The sequence below is a fragment of the Lagopus muta genome, chromosome 5 (genome assembly GCF_023343835.1).
Source record: "Lagopus muta isolate bLagMut1 chromosome 5, bLagMut1 primary, whole genome shotgun sequence".
NCBI classification, from domain to species: domain Eukaryota; kingdom Metazoa; phylum Chordata; class Aves; order Galliformes; family Phasianidae; genus Lagopus; species Lagopus muta.
Window position 1 is genome coordinate 762,783 of NC_064437.1, and position 6,764 is coordinate 769,546.

Consider the following 6,764-nt stretch of genomic DNA (forward strand, 5'->3'; position numbering starts at 1 on the left):
CTTTATAGTTACCAATAAAATGTTAAAGAGTATCACCGATGGATTCGTTTTGATTGATGGCATCTGCCCACTCCCTTGCATTTTAAGGCGCCTCATTATCGCGCATTCAAGAATTGCATTTCTTAGCATGCTTAATAGCTCTTAAACTTGAGGCAGCTAATTGGTTCAGCTGGTGTTTCTGTGCCTTGGCTGCAAAGCTAATAAAAGGAAGCACAAAAATGAAGAATATTAATGGTTCCTCCTTTGTAAAGATAAGCTTAGTGGCCAGTTTATGCTTCAATTCATGCACAGCAAAGAGTGCCTTTAGAAATGGAAAGATTACCATCGAGAAAAGACTGCCATGTAATATTTTTTTTCTTTTTTTCCCTTGGTATCTTTATGGGAACTGTTGAGTCCCAGCCTGATCCACTGATTGATCACCTGAGGCAAGGACGGTCAGGCTGGGGAACACAGGTGAAGGAGGTTCTCTGATGTGACTGGAGGGGATGGAGCCTGGCTGCACCTCTCCTGGACCCATTTAAGGGCTGACAGCCCCTGGGGAGGGATCACTTTCTGGAGATCTCTCTTTGTTGAAGTTTTCCACTGTGAGCCTAGATCCTCAGATACAGGTAAGCATTTCTTCTTTTTCACCACGGTAATCTTTCTGCCTATAACACCTGTAAAGTGCCACCCTAACTGAGATACTCTTCCAACAGTACAGTATCCCATATACACGTTTAGGTATTTGAGTCCCTTGTAGATTTTTCACCTCTATTCTTTCAGGTTATGAGGAAACAATTCCTATGTTAAGTCCTGTACCAGCAAAACATGCACACAACTCTTCAAACGCTTCCTTTTACTGCAGTATCTTCTCTAAGAATCATCCTTACTAGAAGGAAACTATATCATCCAACCTCCTTCCTGGGGGTGCCTGCAAGCAGCAGGGAGCAGATCAGAAGCAAGATGTGTTTGGAGTTTTGGGAGGGAATAGCTGAAATGTTGTCGTTTGAATCCCTCAGTCTGCAGTAGGTTAAGTGATGGGAGTATATTTTGATGGTATAATATAGAACGTTTGCTGCAGGAAACTTTTAAGTGCTTTTTTGCTGTGTGTGTCTGGTAATCCTGATGAGTCCCTGACCTGCAGGCAGCAAACTGCTCCTGCAGCTTCCCCATGTACTGGGATGAACTCTGTGGTTCAGAGAGTGACTCTGTGGGTCATCCCCAACCAAGAGTCTGTCTGCAGAACGTGCCTTCACACCTTTCCTCCCTGCACGTGCAGCTCAGACTTTCCCCCATTGGATGTTTGATTGCTGGAACAAATGCAGGCTTTGGTGGTTGTTGTTCTGTAGTGAGAGGCAGTGGCAAATCCCATGCTCAACTTCTACAGCTGTGTCAGATAAATGCTGCTCACAGCAGTGAGCGGTGCTCTGTGCTCTTTCTTCCAAAAAAGAACTATTTGCTGTTGCCTTCTGCTTCCTCTGATCTTCTCTTTATTGGGAGAACAGCTCGTTTTTCCAATACCTGAGCTGAACAGATATTATTTTCCTATGCATTTAAAAAAGGAATGAAAACAACAGAAAACAAACTGTCTTTGTTAGCTGACTTGTTTCTGAAGACTCCATTATGACAGCCTGTTCATAATGCCCGTGTAGCCCAGAATTCCTGCTATCAACACAACGGAGATAAGGCGATGTTTGGTGGTGGCTGCAGATCACTATACCATTATTCCACTGCAGGGTGGAAGTTACTGATGATTTCTGTCTGTCACCCAATGCCAGACATCACCTTTTCAAGGTGTATTTTTTTCCTCTGCTGCTCTGCAGTTTTATGGACTGACACACAGCAGGAAAGAGACTGATGAAAAAGCTGTGGCATCGCTTCCCAGTGAGGAAACCTGTGCTTTCCACCTTCCTGCTATGGAATTACAGCATGGCCTGGGTTGCAAAGGAGCACAACGCTCATCAGTTCCAACCCCCTGCTGTGTGCAGGTCGCCAACCAGCAGCCCAGGCTGCCCAGAGCCACATCCAGCCTGGCCTTGAATGCCTGCAGGGATGGGGCATCCACAGCCTCCTTGGGCAGAGAGGTCTGTTACAAGTGTGACTTCACCATATTGAGCTGATAAGGGGAGAATGACAGAATTCCTTATTTATTAAAGATTGACTTCTGGGTCTGTTTTGCAAAGAACGTGGTTTTTTTTTTTTTTTTCAGTACCTTTACGTCACCCTCCAGCACACCAGGCAGACGAAACTTGGCCAAGAAGTGCCAAGTTCCGGGTGAGTCCAAGCTCCTTTCTGCAGAGCAGGGGCTGCAGGCGACGCAGGTGACTCATGGCACCAGGCAGCCCCCCAGGTGGAAGGAAGACCCCTCTGCAGCCTCCTGGTGTGTTGGTAATCTGGAGTTTTGCACTAAATCACCACAGCCTTTATGAGAGCATCAGTGTCTGCTATCACCACAACTTCCATCTCATCACAGCTCCGTGGCTGGCAGGTCCTCAGCCTCTCACAATTAAGAATGCACATTTTCTGTTTGCTACATAATTTTGGGGCACTATTTTAACACAGGCGTGCAGGTTTTTTCTTTAGGTATTTTTTTTTCCCTTTTTTAATCACTGTATTTTGCCTTAGCAACCCAACGTTCCTATTTTTAGCTCTAAAGAAAGAAAACAATCTTTCAGAGACGTGCTGGGTCCTGAGCACAACTGATAAACCACAGAAATTCAGTGATAACAGTGAAATTTGCCTTACGCTGCTCTGCTCTTCCTCTGCTAAGTCTGAAATGCAAATGGTGAGAACTTGTGCATCACTCCAAGATAAGCACATATTGTTCCAGCTCCTGGATGGCTGCACGGATTCCCAGTGCAGCTGTGCCCCTCCAGCTGAAGCCACGTGAGAGGGGAGCAGAAAGCAGTGCAGGTGGTGATGGTTAATTCCTGCTGCAATGGATGGCTCCTGCCCCACAGTGCCTGCATCACAGCCTTGGGCTCCTGCTACTTCGTGCCTTCATACAACAGGGAGAGCAGAAGAGCCAAATTAGAACTGCTTTGCCTCTGTTCTGGGACAGAAGTCCCCTCTGCCATGACTTGAGTCTCTGTAGGAGTCGGGGTGTTCCTGGATGATGTGCCTGGTCACAGAATCACAGCATGGCCTGGGTTGAAGAGGACGAATGCTCATCAGTTCCAACCCTTTGCTGTGTGCAGGTCACCAACCAGCAGCCCAGGCTGCCCAGAGCCACATCCAGCCTGGCCTTGAATGCCTGCAGGGATGGGGCATCCACAGCCTCCTTGGGCAACCTGTTCCAGTGCCTCACCACCCTCTGGGTGGTCCTGCAGCCTTTGGCTGGTGTTGCTTTGAGGTCCCTTTGATGGGGTTTTTCAAAATGCATGGGCTGTGGGTGTGCATTCTGCATTTGCAGAGCATTAATAGGACAGGTCAAGGACAATTGGGCTCATCAGACTGCTGTGTCTAAACAGACACTTGATGCCTATTGAGCTCGCTTTCCTATTCTTTGTGTTATACTTAGCTGTGACCTTGAATGTTGCTGTGTTTTGTTCATTTGTTTGTTGCAGAGAAGGTTTTTCTCTCTCTCCCTATCTCGACAAAGATGAGAAATGGATTTTTCTTTTTACATTTGTACATGAGCACCGTACATCTCTTTGAGCGGGCAGCAGCAGCTGCATCATCACTGTGCTCCCAGCGGTCTCATGCCAGCTTAGGGCAGTGCTGTGTCCTGCAGGTGCCTGCTCCTGGACACAGCTCTGTGCTGTGCAGAGCTCCCTGCAAAGTGATGCCTGGCACCTGACCTCCTGCATGCCTGGGCTGTAATGTGTGTAAAATATCCATGCCCATCCCTCTGTCCCACAGCCACTCACCAGCAGCTCTGGCCTCCTGTACCTTGCTGCGTGCAGGGAGACCCGTCCTGACACCGCAGCCTGAACATTTCAATAAACATCACTGTGATGGCATGCATATACAACACCTGGCTTTCATTCTGAAGTTTGAGGGTGCGATGTTCTGCTTACTCCAAAGGAAGCCTTGCATGTCTGATGGCAGACTGTTTTCATCACTGGACTTCCCACTGGCCTTAACAGCACCTTTGCCCTTTCTCTCACAGGCAGCCTGTGAGCCTGCTTTGGCCCTACAGAGGAAGCCAAAGGCTGCTGTCCTGCACTGCGGGCCCCAGCTGTGCCAGATGGGAGCTGGGGGTACCCCATGCTGACAGCTGGGTTGTGAGGCACTGCACACATGGACAGACCTTCAACAGAAACACAGTGCCAGCCTAATGCCAGAATTCGTTCTAAACTACGTTGATGGAAAGGTCAGAAGATGTGGTGTTTGCTTCTATCAGACTGCTGTTTCTTTTTGGAGATGTAATGGCTGCATCTTTGAGCTTTCCCACCCCTATCTGATTTCATTTTCTTTCATAATGTGCATATACTTATGTTCAATACAAGCAAATGCAATTGTCTCTGTAAGCCTACGAGGTGCTGCTGTTTAGAAATACCAAGAAAGGGACTCTAAAAGAATGAAGCCTATGACACAATGCTGCTTTTAGGACTGCAATCACTCTGCTGTAATGGGATCACACTCATTTCTCTTGAACAGAACTTCACAGTAAATAGTAAGTGCATAAAAGCAGCAGCAAGAGATAGCACAGATGAAAGATTATTCCTCTGAATATTACAAGGGTGTACCTCTGATAAATGATTGTTCCCTGGTATTGCTTGTCCCAGATGACAGTATCCCAAAGCTGGTCTTTTCTTATCCAAGCCTTCCCTCCACCCCACAGCTCCATGCAGACGCTCACTACTGTGTTTCTCTGTATGCTGTTTAGACTGCTGGATATGGATGCTTTGGTGCCTGCTGTTTTAAGATCCCTCACTGGAAAGCATGAGGAAACCTTAGTGCCAATGGGCATGCAGTGCAGGGAGCTGCAGCACTGCCCTACTGCCACCCATGGGCTCCTTGTGCAGCGTTGGCAGGATCAGACCGATGACCCCCAGCACTCCCCCATCTCACCCGTTTGGTGACTCTGGGATGAGGTGGGACAGTGAGGTGAGCCATACAAGCATTCAGGCTGGAAAAGACCTTTGAGATCCTCAACCCCCACCAATCCCTACCCCCATGTGCCCACTGCCCACGTCCCTCAGTGCCACCCCAAGGATGGTGACCCCCACCCCTGGACAGCTGTGCAGTGCTGACTGCTCTTTGGAGAAGGAATTTCTCCTAATACCCAGCCTGCCTCCGTCCCCCTGCCCCCCAGCATAATGCAAAGCCATCATCTCCCATCCTATCGCTATTACCTGGGAGCAGAGGCTGACACCACCTCGCCCCAACTTCCTACCAGGAGTGGTGGGGAGTGATGAGGTTTCCCCTGAGATTCCTTTGCTCCAAACTGATGCCAGCTGTGACACAAGGGCATGTGTGTCACATGCTGTGTTAACCAGCATGAACAGGGATGTGCTGCCATCCTCTGAACACAGGAGGGGACCTTCATCCCAATCCACATCAGCCTCTGAGGTTGTTTTCTCACAGTCACATCAGCAGGGTTTCAAGATGCAGGTTGGTTTTGTTTTCTGAGCATCATTGACTCAGTTGTAACTGAAGAGAGTTGGAGGAGAACTGGATGAAGAATGCCCGCAGCCCTCTGGCACCCAATGATCTGACAGAGCACCATCGATGAATCTGCAAAAAGGATCATTTGTCTTCTGTTCCTATAGCAACCAATAATTTTGATCCTTGTGTATTCACATATGTTGGTGCCTTGTTTCCATGGCAAGACACAGAATCCTGCAGCAAGGATGGTCCTGAAGCAAAGATGTTTCTGCAGGTAGGACGGCCCCATGGGAAGGATGGCCCCATAGGAAGAATAGCCCTGCAGGTAGGGTGGCCCCAAGGGAAGGATGGTCCTACCCCCATCCCACTGCTGTGCACAGTGCTGTGGGCTCCGGGCTGCTCCCTTCCTCTGCCCAATCCTGGCCCCACAGCACCCTGACACTGCACTGACCTTCCTGATGTGGTGCAAAAGAGGTGCAAATATCACTGGAAAGTCAAGATGCTTCATCAGTGCAAACACAAATCCAGGGGAAAACAAGGTGCATAAACCCCAGGATAACGAAAAAATCTATCAAAGAGATAGGACATTTCCTCCTGCCTCTTTCTTGTATTTTCTTGCTCCATAAATCATCTTATTTATATAATGGAGAACAGTAAAGCAAGGCAGATTTAAAAAACATTTTTTCCTGTCCTAGAGTAAAATGATTGATGCTGTGCAAAAACAGCGCCTGAGTAAAAAAAGCTCTCAGCAATGATTTAAGGAAACGCACAGAAAGGTTGGGTTTGGATGCTGAAAGATGCCAAACGCGCCAAATTAATTAAATATCTTGAACAGCTGAAACTCAACAGAAGGAAAAAAATGGCACGAGGCTGTCTTCAAATCAGACCCACTCTCTGTATCATACATAGGAATGACTTCAGGATAGCAAAGCGACCTGAGTGGCTGAGGACAGAGCGGAAGTCTTCGGCTCCAACTGAGGTTCAGCTCTGCCTCTCCTGCACAGCAGCAGGAGCTCCCAGCGAGACCTTGGCCAGCAGGAGCAAAGGTGGGAGATGTGGGACACTGCCATGCCATAAACGTGGGGTTCACTGTTGTTATCAAACCTTGGAGCATCTTCTGGGGGTCCAAACCTCCCTGAAGTCCCTTATGTAGTTCTGAGAGTTCTGTCAGAAAGTGAGCGAAGGTGGAGAGCAACAGCTGAAGTTCAAAGGGGACCGAGAGCAGATAATTG